The sequence below is a fragment of the Tasmannia lanceolata genome, unplaced genomic scaffold, assembly GCF_043159265.1.
Source record: "Tasmannia lanceolata isolate RefF3 unplaced genomic scaffold, GAP_Taslan_0.1 ptg000018l, whole genome shotgun sequence".
NCBI classification, from domain to species: Eukaryota; Viridiplantae; Streptophyta; class Magnoliopsida; order Canellales; family Winteraceae; genus Tasmannia; species Tasmannia lanceolata.
The window spans coordinates 59,900,915-59,918,704 of record NW_027518695.1 but is presented as its reverse complement, the minus strand read 5'-3'; the positions used below and the strand labels follow the sequence as shown (position 1 = coordinate 59,918,704).

Below are 17,790 nucleotides of genomic sequence, written 5' to 3'. Positions count from 1 at the left end.
AGTTCATTGAGTTTCGTTTTTTTTCTGTTTTGGTTTTATTTTCCTGTAAATTGGCCATAATCCATAGTTTCCATCTTCAGTGCTATCACTTGTTCATGTTACGTAATGGGTGGTGTCGATGGATCATGTCTGTTAAATGTTCAATGGATGGAATGCCTGACAAAGATGAATTGACATGGACAACTATGATAACTGGGTACGTAATATTTAGGCATATCTCTATCAATGTTTTTTGGTATTGGTTATTGTAGATGATCAAATATCTTTGGTATCACCTTTTCAAAAAAAAAAAATCTTTGGTATCTATTTTTATTTTATTTTCCTCCAATTAGCAATCTTTATTGACATGATTATATTGCAGAATCTGATACAATTATTTATTTCCTTGGAAGCAGATCTTCTTCCATGTATGTGAGGAAGAGGAAGCCCTTCTTCTACCAGCCCTCTCTCTCTCTCTCTCTCTCTCTCTCTCTCTCTCTCATGTTTTACTACATTTTTTACCTTTTCAAAAAATTTTACTACTCATTTTAAATGGAGCATAGCTAATTTGTAATCTTCTTTACAGATGCAATTTCTTCTCTTTCTTTTTTATAAAATAAACTTCTAAAACCTACCTTTCTATGTCGCCCCGTGCATCGCACGGGTGTCCCACTAGTATATATATATATATATATATATATATATATATATATATATATATACAGAGAGAGAGAGAGAGAGAGAGAGAGAGAGAGCGACAAGACACATCCACCATCGACAATGAAACTCCACCCCATGGCTACATCAAACATTGTTTCCATAAAAAATACTGATAAAAACAAAAAAAGCCCTAAAATATTAGGGTTTTTGTGCAAATCATGATAATAATGTGAATGAAGACAAATAAAACTCCTACATCGAGGGTTTATATTGATAAATAAGGTTTGAATGAAAACCTAATTTTCAGTTTTCATGTATGAAAACCCTAATTATTTGTTTGGGAAGATGAGGGCATTATAGTCATTTCCTCCTCTCTGTCCACTCTGTCACATTAAAAAACCCATTGAAACCTCGGAGGTGTCTTTAGTGAAGTTGATACCACGGGGTCTGAAGTGGAATTGGGCCATAGTTGAGGGGGTGTAAATGTAATTATCCCTAAATTAGAAAAACACAATTCTGATTCCAAAGGACTCTAAAAGATAAAGATTAATTCTAATTTTTAGAAAGAAAATCTCCAGAATTGTTGAAGAACGCACCCTAAGGTTCTGTTTGGATTTTTTCTGGAAAAGTTTGGAAAGGAAAAGTATTTCTAAAATTTCCTACCACTTTTACATATGAAAAAAAAGAAGATACCTTGAACTTGAGTTTTTATATGGTGCCCGACAGTCAAGTACTGTTAAAACGGTACCGCCAACCTTGATATTTGATCCAATAGCAGCACACTTTTTAAGTAATTTAAAGAGGCCGCTGTTGGATAAAATATGGTGGTACGTCTCACGTACCATCTTGACGGGACTTCACGGTCGCCCACCATATAATTTCTCCTTGAACCAGCCCTATTCAATTTTCATTTAGAGGGACCTTTAGTCTATGATGATATCCCCATAAGTTAACCATAAGCGTATCATTTCCTTCTAAATCATGGAGAGAAAAAATCGTGCAATTTTTTTTTAAAATGGACCAATGGAAGTGCCCTTGTAGATGATTTTTTGCAAGGTCACCCTTCAGTTTATAATTCCTCAACGGAATAGAAATGAAAAAAAGGAAATTAATTCATATTTCAATAAAAACCCTAACACCCAGTTTGTTTGAGATTGTGACAACCGATTGTGGGCTCCAAATCGATTATTGGATTCAAAATTAAGTCCAATAATCTGTTTGACTTGCACAATCGGTTTTCAGAATCTAAAATGAACAGGGCCTAAGGTAGAAACCCGTTTTATTCTAATAATTGTTTCCAATGCAAAAGAAATTTGAGAGAAAAATTGAGAAGTGATATATTCGCCCCTTTTTTATTTCCCTAGTAAAAAACAGGGTGAATATATCATTTCTCCGGTATTGGGTCCGGACTTTGATGACATGCGAGGGAGGGAGACATAAGTGTTTTCAAGCTTTATGTTGAAAGGAACAGGGCCTTAGGGCTATTAGACTCAACACGGTAAAGTTAGCATTATGTTGTTTTGATAACACCCACTTTTTATTTATAAACTCATAAATTGTCACATGTTTTGATAACTACAATTGTAATTATTCCCTAAATATTTGAATTGATATTGGCACCTATTTTCTATTTGAGCTTGCAGTTCCTGCGGGTGCCCTCAGCTAAGCTTAGCTGCGGTGGGTCTTTAAAAACATAGGGGCCCCACATTGTTAGGATGATCTGAAGCATTCATTTGAAAGGCCACATCATAGATAGGGTGTGTACAAAAAATCAGCTCCATTGGATCATCCTAACCCCTCCAAAAGTGGGGGCAAAAATGGGCAGATTTGTGGACAAAATGTGTCTATCCATTTTTGCCCCCACTTTTGGAGGGGTTAGGATGATCCAATGGAGCTGATTTTTTGTACACACCATATCTATGATGTGGCCTTTTAAATGAATGCTTCGGATCATCCTAACAATGTGGGGCCCCTATGTTTTTAAAGAGCCACCTCATATAAGCTATATGAGGGCACCCTTAGGAACCCTTTTCTCATATTCTTAAGGGAAATGTTATCAGCACTACTATATATTAATGAGGGCACTCCACACTTTATTAAAAGTATGTTATGGTCTGCACCATAGGATAATCCAACTGTCCATTAGATGGGCCACAGCCTAAATAGGGTGTGCCCAAAAACTATTTCCATAGGTTGATCCCAACCCTCCGATCATTATAGTAGTGCTGATAACATTTCCCTTTCATAATTATAAAGTTTATGTTTTCATTCTATAAAACTAGGTTTGTCACAAATTATACTCTAGAATAAATTTTTTTCATTACCAGAGAAGATGATTTTTTTCTAACGAATTAAAATAATAATTCTCAGAAATGAGTTAAGAAGCATGATTCTGATTCTAGAAAGAATTCCAAAGAATAAAAAATGATTCTAATGTCAAGAATGGGAATAAATAGGATGGTTAAAGAACCGGTTTCTTAGAATACAAGTCGACAGGGCCAACATATGCTTCTCATTGGCGGGATATCAGATCATAGCCTCCTCCATGAGATATAACATGAAATCCAAATTAAATACTTTCCCCAATCATGGTCATAAAACATATCCGAAGCTTATCATAAATAAGAAATTAGAATCTCAAAAAACATGCTTGAATTTAATCTAGATAACAATTTGTCATAAAACATATTTTGGTATTTTCATGAATAAAATGTCCAGGTCTCAAGAAAAGTTATTTCTAAATAGTAGAAATCTCGATAACACAATAGTTAGAAATCCTTTTTGAAGACATGCACAACAATACATGTAAAATCTTGCTGTCAAAACTGCGAAGCAATAAATGGAAAATCTTTCGACAAGACATGCTAGACCCGGTTTCAACGAACAGGATGTTGAGAAAATCCGCTAGGTAAATCCGATCCGATTGTGCACAAATGAACAGAAAAGTAAAAATAAGAAAACAAGCCACAAGATGAACATTGAGATTTTACGTGGTTAGGCCAATTCCTTTCCTTGCTTCTCTCACCCAAGCTTATCTTTTCATGTGCTAATCCATAATTGTCGACTATGAATCCTCTTCCAATTAGGTCTTTTCCTTCCTATTTTCCTCCTACAAGATCGTTCCCATTTGAATGGATTCTAATGGAGTTTACTCCCCATATTATAGGCCGTGAATCGAGTTTTCTCTCTGGTTTTTATTGTGTGATAGTTAACACCATATGTTTTTTTTAATGGCAGGATAACTTTTATTAAACAGAAAAGGGAAAGGATAAACCTACAGACTGAGAATATGAGAGTAAACCCCAAAATAAAGATAAAAAAATACTAAGCATAACCAAGTCATGGGGAAGAAAATAAAAAATCTCTAAATAGGCATAGCTATCACAGAATGAGCAATTCGAACAACTTCTTCCGAAAGGGAGATACATCCGATCATTCATTTCAAGTAATCCAATGAGGTGAGAGAATGTCCATCACGTGGAGGTAGGCCGACTATATTGTAACAAAGGTTTGATCCCCACTATATTGTAACAAAGATTTGAAGGTCCCAATGTATCGACCATCAGGAAATTTTGAAATATTCTCAAATAGATTGGACACAGTGATATAGAACTATGATGACAGGATAGAAAGGTGCTAAGATAACTGTTTCTTGGACTATTGGACTCTTTTTTTTTATTATAAAAAACTGTCTATTGGACTCTTCTATTTCCAACAACCACATTTTGAGCTCTACATGTGCCTCGTTGATGTGAAAAGATACATTCATCCGACCCGTGAATACATATCCACACTATTGTTGTTAAGACCACCTTGATCGGATGATAGTACAAAAGATACATTCATCCGAACCTTTTCATTGTTGGCCCTTTGGATTTTTTTTTGTTGCTATTAAGAATACTGTAATGCAACAGTCTAGACTTTTTCCTATGCTAAAAAACAAGAACAACATGCTCTTTCTTTTCATAAATTCAATCACAGGCTAATCTATGAGTCTCATTTAAGTATAAAACCAATATGACAGTACAAAAAGAATAACAACGTACATATTTATATTGCAATCATGAATTGCATACAAACAAATCATAGCTAAGTTTGTAGGGGGAAAACATAACCATACATTATTATCTCCTGGACAGAGGGCTGCAGATACACATAATCTCACATTTTGTACTTTTTCCAACGAGAGAAGGGTGCCGACTAAATTCGCTAACCTGAAATGGAAAGATTTGCTAACCTGAAATGGAAAGATTAACATGTAAGTTGAATTTATATTACTTTAATTTTAGCTGAAATTGATACATCCCTGATTTGCTGCATAGCTATATTACATAAACATAGAATATCCAGAGAAATAACTCCATGGAATCTAAAGGTGGAGAAAAAACTACAGTACGACAAGTTCTTTACATAGTCATGTTCAACTGAAGCAAAATCTAAACAAGTGACAAATTCAAACAGTAATGAGTATTGAATGGAAAGCTAACTGAATATTTCAGAAAGTATCCAATAGAGAAATAACATTAAAATGAATTTAATCACCACCAATCTCTATTCAAAATAAGTTTTACACTAGAACACTTGCAAAGGCAGTTAGGCAGCTGATAAGAAAATTATTTGGCCCCACTATTATTTAGTGAAGAATAAAACAATATATAACCTTCTGTACTTTTTCTTGACGTCCCCAACAAAGGCTGAGCAAATCTATCCAACCAGATCTTAGACTATGAGTGGTATATGAGCAAGATGACGTATTCTCTTGAAATATTGAGAATTATAATAAGATGACATAATATTTTGAATATGGTGCACGTACTGTTTAGTCACTATGCCCATTTCTGAGAGATTCAATCTCTCAAGGATAGATACAAATTTTGCAAGCTTGTTAATTTTTTTCAGTCCCTGACGACGAAAGAACTAAATCTTAATGCTCTGTTCGGTTGCTGGAAGTTCCGTGGGGGATTAGGAGAAGAAGAAATCAAAGGGAAGAAGACAAGAAGATTAGATTGGGAGAAGAATAGTGGAAGATTGACCGGTGGTGTTCGGTTACGCGGCAATCCGCGAGAAGTTTAGCGAAAGATGTAGGGTGCCATTACCAAAATGAAGGGTGGAAAAGAGAGAAAGGGAGAAAAGAGAATAAGACAAGAACTTCTTGAGATCTTCTCCTCAAATTCCACCAAAATGGTGAAATTTGGGGAGAAGATTATGGGGGGAGCATCTCCGCCACGTAGGCTCCACCTAGGATAAAAAGCAAGAATGATGTCTAGAAGTTATCTAGTGGTCAAAGGTCTAAATGACAACCGAACACGCTTTGGGGAGATCTTTGGAAGATATCAAGCATTTGAAACTCCTACAATCCCCCCAAAATGAGCAACCGAACAGGGCATAAGGGATGCTTTTTCTATGGAAGACAAACGCCTAGAAAATCTTCATAATTTCTTAGTATTGGTAGACATTTCTGAGACATCATCTTTAATAAGTTTGATCAGAGCATCAGACCATTGTCATAACTTGCAACATTCTTTGAACCTTCTCGTATACCTCTCCTTCCATAACTCCAAAAGGATGAGGAGCAGCAAATCCTTCCATAATATAACTTTGCATCCAAAGAAGGAATACGTATCACCAAGCCATCAGATTGTATCTTGAGGAACTCAATGAAGGCCGAAAGATAGAAAAAATTTAACAGAAATCCTTCAAAATGAAATTGAGCAGCTAAAAGTATATGCCTTGAAGATTCAGTATTTTCAGCTATGGATCCTACAATTCCTTATAAAGCTCCCTGACAACCCCTTCATCCATCTTGACCCTGGCTAATAGCCTAGATTGAGCCCGGGGACTGATCTTCCTGTTGGCTTTGCTACAACAGTACTCATAGTGTAAGGTCGGCGGGTGGCATAGCTAAATTCCTCATGGAGATGACTGGACAAACTCTCGACCTGATTGTTCCAGCGCAACGATTAATAGCATCTTTGGAACTCATTTCATTCAAGTAGTTAGGGCTCTAATTGAGTGAGCCGTGGATCATAAATGATGAGTGTAGCTTAATTTAGCTAATCTCACAACTCAAGATTTTGGATAGAGTTAAGAGAAATGCCTAACTTATAAGGGGTAGAGAGCAAGTATTGTCATTTCAAATCATAAATCAAGCAATTTTCAGGGTACAACAAAATAGTCATTTCTCTTATATTATTACCTAAGAAGCCACTTCAAATCGTAAATCAAGCAATTTTCATGGTACAACAACCCAATAGGGTCCTCTTCAAGTCCAAACTTATGCTCTAACAGAACACACCAGTTGAGAGGTGCCTAAAGCAGCAATGCTTAACCTATTGGGTACTGAAAGTACTATCATTAGGAGAAAGACATTTAATAAGTTATGCAAACATTTATTTTGCAACTCTCTGGATTGTTGATTACATGTTTGGCATCTAGATTTCTTTAGTTTAGTTTTTCTACTTGTCAGTAGGAGGTATGGGCCAATATGTAGAGGTTTTAACTTTTTGAACTTCCAATTCTGTTTACTGATGCAACCTAATAAAATAAGTAATCAATGACAGCATTTTAATATATTTCTCTGCTCTCATATACAAGAATACAGGATTGTCAATACATTTCAGTGTTACATTACAGGCTACATAATCAAATTGTTTCACTACTTACGCTGTTATTTAGTAAATTATTTTTGTATTTGCTAAAATTTGCAGTCTCTCACTATTATGCGTTTTTTTAGCATATTCATACAGATTCTCAGTTAGTACAATAATGTTTCCTTGAATGTAAAGCCAATATCGAAGAATTATTAGAAGTTACAAAGTGAATGCCAGCTCCATGCACTCATAGTGCCACACACCCATATGGCTGAGTATTGGAACAATTGGGATACATATTGTCTGATAGGGTTGTGAAGAGTGGTCCCAACACTTTCGCCAGTTGCTCCGAACCATGTCTTTGTTTGAGGCTTGGATAACATGGGGTTATCGGCCCCCCAAGTTTCCAAAATTAAAAATCAAAAAATAATTTATTGAGTATTTGAATTTATTGTCCTATTTTACTCCAAGTAAAATAATTTTTATCCAATATTTTAGAATGTCGTGCACCATTTTATTCAGTAGGGTGACTAGCCATGCCAACTCAACTTAAGTTCATGACTAAAACCTGGTAATCTTTCTGAATACAACCACATGCCTAGGCTACATTATTATTTTTAAAGATAAAAATATATCATTTGAAAATAAAACCATGTGGTACAGCAAAATGGAACGAGATGTCCCAACAAAGAAGGTACCAAGCAGGTGACTAAAAAGTACTAACAACTCTATAACCCAACCACTATGCCTAAGAAAAAACTAAATCTAAAAGAACCTGCCATCAGGAAAATAGTGCCTGAAACAAAACAGCAGCACAAAATGGATGAAACATTCGCTGCTTGGATAGATGTAGTAGGACGCGGACATGAACAACAACCCCTCTGACGTGTACCACGAACTACTGCAAGGGGAGGGTGTTCTCAATGCTTTGCGAAGAGCGCTCCACGCTCTCTCCTTTGGTTCCTATTTGCAGTATCTTTAGCAGATGTCGAAATCTAGTTGAAGAATGTTGGACTAAATATTTATAGATAGAATTCTAACAGCCATTTTGCTAATCTCCAAGGTCCATAGGACATTCTTCTACTACATCAATTGGCATGGATCACCTTTGACTATAAGATTTTCGAATAGTTCTTCCTTGAAGATACAAAGAGCTGCCAAGAGTTCTACTTCATTAATCTATTGTAATTTTTGTTCATATGTTTTTCATATAATACAAGATTGTCGTCTCTCCCATGGATGTAGGCACCATTTTCAAACCGCATAAAACACTCGTGTTATCATTATATTAGTTTTTTTGTTTCCTTTTGTACGTGAGATTGAATTAGGCCTGTCAGATTTCTACAACTCCTATTCATGTAGGGTGATTGCGCGTATCTGTAGGGAATTGTCCCACCCTAAAAATTGGGGTGGGGATATCCTATGTCTTAAAAAAAAAGATTTCTACAACTACAACTCCTATTCATTTAGGGGGGGCAAAGCTTCCAATCAAATGATGCAAACATTAAATTCATCTGTGGTAGGATCAACAGATGAAGAATCCAAAAGAGCTCAACTAGTAAGATTTCTAGGGCCGGACAAAACATGGTTTTGGTGTTGAAAAGCATACTACAGTTGCTCGGTTGCATCTGAACCATCAGTTTTTCAATGATTGTACAAGACTTAGGGATTGAGCCAGTGGCTTTGCATTGCAATCCCTGCCCACTTATGCTTTAGTAGAAAGTTACACACAATACACACCAGCAAAGCAAAGAAAAATTGTTAACAAAGACGGAGCTTCAAGAAACAATTTTGGCTGTGCATCTAGAGGCATTTTACATAGAATTGGTAATGGAGATTTCATTATTGGCTATTTGAATTTGTGGTAGCTATTAAGAATATTGCAATTCAACTCTCTGAACTTGTTTCTTCTTCCTTTTTTGTTCTATTCTAAAAAACGAACACATATTGGGTCAAAAGACAGTTCATGAGGCTCCTTTAGGAAGTCCTGAAGCATCAGACCAATATAACAATACAAAAGGAAAGGAAAACATCAAAATGTATGCAGATTTATCTTTGTGGTTGGTAAGAAGGAAATCATGAATTGCATAGTAACCAAGCATAACTTTTTTTGTACGGAGGTACCTATTGGTTATTAAATTCTATACTTACATGATGTTCAAGATCCGTTCCAGACTGCATATTTAGATAATATGCCATCTGTATTGTTCCATAAGAGAATGGTGCCCGCTGAATTCGCTTAACCTGAATGAAAAGATTAGCATGTAAGTTGACATATATATTACTTGAACTTCGCGTCAATTTGGTACGTCTTTGATTTATTGCTTAGATGAAATACAAAAACATAACAATTTTGAGATAAATAAAGTCATGGAATGTAAAGTTGTAGAAAAACTACAGGATGAAAATTCTTTTCGCTGCATGTTCAACTAAAGCAACATCTAAACAAGTAGATAATTCAAACGATAATGGGTATTCAGAAAAACATAACTGAATAATAAAGAATTGAATGACCTTGTACTCCTAGAAATAATTTGTTGGAAGAGTCTACAGTGAGACAATAATAAAATTTTTGGTAAATTTTTTTAAAGAGGAGAGTATGATCTGTGTGGGATTTCCATTTTTGGAGAGAGATGGATTAGGGTTTTGAAAAGAAGATAGAATTGAGAACTATATAGAAGAGGAAAAAGGATCTATGGCTTCGAAGGGTGTAAGAAGGAAAACTGTGTATCTAATAGGAGGTTAAACTCAATCCCTTGTTAAGGGAACTTGATCCCTATTGAATGGAATGGTGTAATATCTTCTAAAATCATGTAAGAGAGAGAGAGAGAGGAGAAATCCTTCATAGGGGAAAATAATCTGTTTTTCTTTTTTCTATTAATGAGCTTGACAATGTATTTTGCATAAAAGAAATTACCAAAAAACTAAAATACCATAATAAACAGAAATCAACAAGCACGGATAGACGTAGATAGATGACATGTTTGAAATGCTCACTAGTATAGAATGTTCAACAAAGTCAAACTAAGAAGTGGCTAGATCAAATCCGAGTCAACTCGGGTAATGAATGGGAAGACCACATTCAAGGCAAAAAATAGTCTCATTGGATGGCTTCTGATGCAAGCTACTTTTGTTTTTTGGCAAGATGTTCACTTGTGTGGAGTTCCAAAATGGTGAGTTGAATGAAACCCAATGGCGACTTTCTTTCCAAGCAAGGGAGAATGATGTCATCCAAAGAATATAAGTCACATGGTTCACAAGGAGGAGGCCATCTTTGCCATGATAAAAGTGGACGAAATTAAAAAGAATAAAAGAAAGAGTCGAAAAGGAAGTTAACATAAAAAGGAGGCATATTGGTGAGTCTGCTATCAGTTGGTATGCTTATGGGTGGACTGGAAGTTTCAGGCTCCATGCTCTATGGGTTTTTACACTTGTGGGATGTCTCGTGCCCTCTGTTGTATTTACTCTTACAGCAATAAAAAAATCTGTTACCTTTTCAAAAAAATAAAACATAAAAAGAAGGAATTTGAATAGAGAAAAGAATGATGGTCAATCTACTGTGACCACATATTGCGGGTCCAAATGGTAGTTATGAGTTGCCAATCGTTGACCTATATGCATTGTAGACTGTTTCTAGGATGAATGCAGTTAGTATTTGAATTTTCCATGCATTGTAGGTTGCATAACTTTACCTTTCATAGTTTGCTATTCTTTGTAAGTTGTTCGAAATCTTCAATGATAGCCTATATCAGATAAGGGAGTTGGTTCATGGTTCATGTATGGAACTTTTGATTGATATGACATTTATACTTAAAAGATTGAAAGCTGGTAATTGTGAGGAATATAGAATTGCCGAGCAGCCTTTCTTCCCTTCAACTTCCGGATAGTGTTAAATGTTATTTTATCGTTGGCATTGAAATTATCTTTATCTCCTCCACATCCTTCTTTGTGCTTTGTACCCATGTTCTAGCTATTTGTATTTGGATAGCTTTGAATTTTCGTCAAACATGTAATAGGAGAAATAGTCATCGTTTGTTTCTAGGAAGTAGGTAAATCGATAGTTTTTATAATTTAAAAGTTGTTTTTTCTGAGTTTTCTAGGCAAAGAATATTATTACTTACTTAAGTTTCAATAGTTATAGAGTACCAAGGAGACATTTTTTTGGGTTCATTTAGAAAGTACTATCAGTTTAGGACTAGAAAGTTATGGTGTAGACATTAGAAGAAGCTTTTTGTACAAGGGCTCTCCACATAATTCATGGTAACCTTTCAATGGAACAGTTCATGATTATTCCTTTCAATGGATATTTTTATTCACAAACAATTCATGATTGCTAATTTTAATGGATCTTTTTTACTGCTTCTATGAAAAAACAGTTCATGATTTTGGAATTTTTTTATTTGTTGGGAAATTTCTATAGGAATTTTTAAAATTTTCTATCTCTCTACTTCATTGTTCGAATTAAAGTTTTTTGGGTGGGTAAGCTGGGGTTTGGGGGACCCCTACCAGGGAATTAATGAAAGAAAAGTATTATAATCGTATATAATGCTCTCCTGATCGATCAAGTTGGAGGGGATGATGAGGAGAGGGAAGTTCACCCCCTTGGGCAGCACCTTTTTGACAATAGATGGCTGTAGCATTGGTTTCTCTTCATACATTAAAAAAATCTTCCAATTCATGTTGTGTTTACTTTTGATTTACATCAGTTATACATTAATCATGACTACTAGATATGCATGTTCCTAATCACTGTTTGAAGTTTCAGCAATCATGTTCCATATTGGGCTCTGGAGGCTTGGCATGAATCAACTGGGATTAATTTTTATACATTAAGACTGAGATCAATAGACAAATATGGAAAAAGGAACGATCCGTACCTTCCAATGAAGCTTAATTTTTATATTTTGTCATGTAAGGTGAACTCTATTTATGAATATGAATGGATCATGCAATAATCCTCCTTTGGAGAAGATAGTATAGGCATTTGGAGGTTTGAATAAAGGAATATTTCCTTCTTTATGAAAATTTTCTGGTCTCTGCTTCAAGGAAATTTAATCTAGACTGGATATGGAGGTACTATGATGGAAGAAAGACAATTTTCTCCAGATGTAGCAAGATGAGTTGACATTATTGCGTAGGGTGGTTGATAGTTTGGGATAAAGAAAAATCCAAAACAACCTTGCATGTAATTTTACAAAAGCAAATTGGTCATTGGACTGAAATCCATATATAGAAACTTAATATGGATGACAATGAAATGAACTCTTCCCAACCAAATTGGCTTGAGAACATGTTCAGTCTATAGAAACTATCTAATATAGGATTGAGTTTATATGAAAGGAAATAATAAGCTTATTCTAACATAATATATTTCATAAATAGACCCCCAAAAGGAAATTCTTTACAAAGAAGAAGTAAAAGGTCAACTTTTTGTTGTCTACTATATTGTATTAATTCTGAATGCAGAAACCACAGTTCCCCATTTATCTTTTCTTGTACAAGAAATCATGGATACAGTCTTTAGAATCACATTTAGCCCCAACTGAGACTTTTGACTAACCTCGGTGAATGGATAAAGGCATCCAAATATGACGGAGAAGGGGAAACATATGGAAACATGCAGGGATAATTCATTTTTTTTGGGTAGGTGAGCTAGGATATAACCTCCAACTTCTTTATCATTCTTTATTTTGTAGGCCTAAGCTAAAAGAGTAGATGAGAATTTGAAAGAAATTGGAGAAAGTTTAGAGCAATAAAAAGTTGCAACTAAGAAAGGTCCAATGAAGCAATTTAAGTTAACATGTGTGTGTGTGTGTGTGTGTGTTTAACTCTTTCTTATTTAACAAAAAAGAAGTAAATATGCCAGTGTGTTTGCGTCTGTGTTTTTAATTTTTCTTATTTAGCAAAAAAATTCAATGTGTGTGCACACGTGTGAGAAAGAGGGAGAGATAGAGACAGAGGTACAGGCAAGTTGGAAAATTAATTCAATGTTGATGCTAAGTTATAATAGAAGTTGCTGTAATAAATGCAAAAGAGAAACCTTTAGACACCACTCCATCTTCTTATAAGCATATGGAATGTAATTGTTTGCAAATCAAATCACCAATAAAAAAGATACAAAGAATAATAACAAGGAACGACCAATGAATAGAAAGCTCAATAAAAATCCATGGTGGCTTGTTTGACATTAATAAAGTTAACTATGCATAGATCTTAGTTACACATATTGATCACATTCTTAATGAAGACAGTTATTTTCTTCTGGAGAAACTGAAACTAATTGTAAAAGGAGAACAGAGAAAAATAAAACATATACTACACCAAGGGAAAAAGCCAATAAAGGAAAAAGAAAAGGAAAACACATAAGAACCAAAGCAGCCTGAACAGTGCTTAAATTCAGCGATGGGTACTCGGTAAATTCATCCCAGTTGGATTCTTTTTGTTACAAAAAAGGTAACAATTTATTCTAGACTACTGGGTAAGTAAATTCGAAAATAAATGAAGAAAAATGTAAGAACCACTCTAATAGCATCATATCAACTAATGTCAGATTTGATTTTGGAGAATAAAAATTCAACCTAGACATATAACAAAGAAAAACATTTAACCTACTTTGAACCATGTAAGACAGAATTTTGTATGGGCATCTAGAATTTCTTTGAGTAGATGTTTTTTCCAGCATCATGTTGTTCCATTCTAATCTATAGAGCTAGAACAAAGAGTCCGGCAAATCTCTTACACAAGTATTCTACTAGCATCACATCAACTAATTTGGAATTTGATTTTAGATTAAAATATCTCAACCTAGACATACTAACAAAGAAAGCATTCTACTAGCATCACATCTTGCATGTACCTCTCAACCTAAAAATTAACAGAGTTTTGATGCTCAGTTCTAACAGAAGTTGGCATAATAAATTCAAGAGGGAAACCTTTAGAGTGTAGACACAATTTCATCTTCTTATAAGTATAGGGAATGTAATCAATTGCAAATGAAATCACGAATCAAATAACATTTAAAGCAAACCAACACTTAATAAAAAGGAAGAAGAGTTGAATGCCTAAAATTTCAGCCACAAGATCAATTAATAGAATGATACCAAGAAATAATGACAAGGAACAACCAATGAGTAGCAAGGAAAATAAAAATCCATGGTGGCTGGTTTGACTTTGTTAATTTTAATTATGCACAGATCTCACATTCATACATTGATCAAATTCTCAAGTAATGTATACATATACAAAGATTTTTTTTTTCCTTTTTCAAGGATTAGTTGAAACTTGTTGAAAAAGGAAAACAAAGAAAAGTACAACAAACACTCCACCCAAGGCACATAAATCAACGGGTCCAAAACAGAGCATAAATTCAATGAAGCATAAAAAATAAATTCATCCCAGTTAGGGTTCCTTTTGTCTCAAACAAGTCATAATCTACTGTATATTAGGCAAAGACTAAGACAAAAAAAATTGAGATATAATGAAAAAATTAAAGAAATGATTGGATTGGGGAGAAGAAAGTGGGGTAATTTTCACTTGCCTTTTCTTTTAATTTTTCATGGATGAGTGTCCTTCTTTATGAACCTGAAATTCCAGTAAAATTAATTATTTCCTTTGTTTTGTAAGAAAGTGAAAGAGAGAAAATGAGGAAATGAAGAGAGATAGAGAGAAATTGAGGTTTACTATTCTTTAAAATAAATAATGGATTGAAATCTATTCATATGATTAATAAAATCCAAGAGCCCTAATTTGGGATTGAACCTCTAGCTCAATGGTTAAGGCTTTTTCATCAACCTGGAGGTCGGAGGTTCAATCCCACCTTACATACCAAAAATAAATAAAACAAAAGCCAAGAGGAGAGACAGTCGTGTACCTTCTCCAGAGTAGTCTTCAAACCCTCGAGTGATTTATCTCTATTTTGGGGATGTGTGAGATATTGGGCCAATATTGGCCTCCGTCCCTTTGACACTGTTTCCATACTTCCGGACAGCCATAAATTCCTAATCCCAGAAGCGTGGTGGGCAGCCCTTCCTCCGGCAAGGAAAGGAGTTGAGGACACCAACTAATGGTCAATGTTTCGAGGGAGGTGAGGTTCTTCAACATCCCCTTGGGCAGGGATTTCAGATTATCACAAGAAAAGATACTGAGGGTTTTAAGCGTGGGGGGCAGTAGCATGCTTGGAGAGAATTCGACTTGTGAACATTCAGAAATTTTCAAGGTTTGGAGGGATGTAAGGTTTTTAGAAAAGATCTCAACATTATCAACTGAGAGATATGTAAGCATGTCGAGCATTCCCTCTGGAAACTGCTGCATTAGAGGGCACTTTCTAATTCTCATCCTACGGAGGCCGATGATGTTTGGCAATGACTATAGTTGTGGACACTCATTAATATCTAATTCTTGAGCACGTGAATGGGATAGATGAATTATTGCATCTTTGACTATTAATGGCACAATTAAATTTTGCTTTTCTTAACTATTGTTTGATGACATTAACTAGTGCTTAAATGGGCCTCATTTGATTAGTAAAAATCTCCCGACTGGTGCTATACTAACTATTTGAGATGGACCACTAGTATGATCCCATGAATTACATATTTTGGCAATATGATTGGCAATATGTGTCCCATCATTAACTAATCTGATCCATCCATTTGATGGGCCATGCTATGTGATGTCAAGATCTAAAGAGGGACTCAAATTGTGAAAAATTCTATAGATCGGACAGTTGGGATCATCCTATGGAAATGATTTTTGGGGCACAACCTATTTACATGTGGCCCATCAAATGGACGGTTTGGATCATCCTATGGTATGGGCTGTACCTTCCATTTTGAAAAAATTGGGGTGAATTCATACATAGAAGGGGGTGAATTTATCACCGCCCGGAAAGAAAAGTAAGTTGATTGTGAGGCAAGACCAAAAAGAAAAAGATGCAATAATTCATCTGTGAGATGATCTGAAACGTTGGCTTGATTGACCTTGCTCTGGATCTCCTATATATATGCCCCAAAAATCATACAAATCTTTCCATCTTGACATCACATAGCATGGCCCATCAAATGGATGGATCAGATTAGTTAATGATGGGACACATATTGCCAATCATATTGCCAAAATATGTAATTCATGGGATCATACTAGTGGTCCATCTCAAATCGTTAGTATAGCACCAGTCGGGAGATTTTTACTAATCAAATGAGGCCCATTTAAGCAGTAGTTAATGTCATCAAACAATAGTTAAGAAAAGCAAAATTTAATTGTGCCATTAATAGTCAAAGATGCAATAATTCATCTATCCCATTCACGTGCTCAAGCCAACGAGCACCATACATTAGAAAAAAGCTAAGGTGGAGGGCTCAGTTGAAGAAAGATAAAAAAATCTTAGTAGAGTTTCATACCGGGCAACAAGAAATAACTAGGCTAAACTTGGATCACTACTGGAATCAAATGGAGAAACTCCAAAAACAAGATTAGAAACTCCAAAAACAGTAATAGATCTGCCATACCTTCTTCCTGTATTGGAGAGAAAAACCAAAGAAAGCAGCAACGAACTAACAAATTGTGCTTCCAAAAAAGCAAGATTAGATCACTATGAACTCAAAACACCTCTGTTTTTTAGCACAGAGAGCCTCTTGCAGTGGGGAAAAACAAGTAATGGATCATTCTTTTGACGTAAAATGGGTGTAAAACAAATTTTTTTTTTATGAGTAAAACAAATTTTACACAGAAAGAAAAGTAAGGAGAAAAAGATGCAATAATTCATATTTGAGAGTTATGTGGCAAGCAAGGAGCACCACACAAAGGAAAAAAAATCTAGCTACATCGCCTACACGTTCTTATCATGGTCAGAAGATTAGAAAACTAAGAATTAATGACCAACAATCGGATATAGATTGATCTGAATCGTTGGGCCTTGCTTTGGATCTCCTCTACATGCCCCAAAATTCATACAAATCTTTCCCCAAAATTCATACAAATCTTTCCATCTTGACCTCACATGACTTGTCAACAATAGCAAGATCCATCAAATTCATACTAGTCGTCCATCTCGAATCAATAGTAAAGCAAGAGTGGAGAGATTTTTACCAATCAAATGGGGCCCATTTGAGCACTAGCTAATGTCATTGTTCCGTGTGCCCACTTTAAAAAGCAAAGTTTGATTGTGGCCAACACTGCATTTAAAGTCAAAGATGGAATAATTCATCTACCCCACTCAAGTGCTCAAGCCAACGAGCACCACAGGTTAGAAAAACAGCCGAGGTGGCTTCAAGAGAGAAAAAATCCTCGTACCAGTTTCATCCCTGGTAACAAGAAATGACTGGGCAAAACTTAGATAATACTCGAATCAAATGGATAAGCCCCAAATAAGCAAAAACAAGATTAGAAGTTTAGAACTTGGATAATAGCTAGTCGACAACATGATAATGTTTACCCTCTTTTTCTTTCAGAAAATCAATTATATTTAGGCCTTAGTCTTAATGTTTGGCATGGGTATAGTTTTAACTTTTAACCGAAATTTTGGAAACTTCGAAAAAAAAAAAAATTTATAAAAATAATATTA

At 35.1% G+C, this 17,790-nt stretch overlaps 1 long non-coding RNA gene across 1 annotated transcript; it reads right to left on the bottom strand.

Moving 5' to 3' along the window:
* Positions 1 to 4,595: 4,595 nt before the first annotated feature.
* Positions 4,596 to 16,729, bottom strand: LOC143851125 (uncharacterized). The gene is made up of 4 exons (XR_013236216.1): positions 15,100 to 16,729; positions 14,767 to 14,810; positions 9,381 to 9,473; positions 4,596 to 4,876 (listed from the first exon to the last, which is right to left on the bottom strand). It is a non-coding gene; the product is annotated as an uncharacterized LOC143851125 (long non-coding RNA).
* Between the last annotated feature and the right edge of the window lie 1,061 nt (positions 16,730 to 17,790).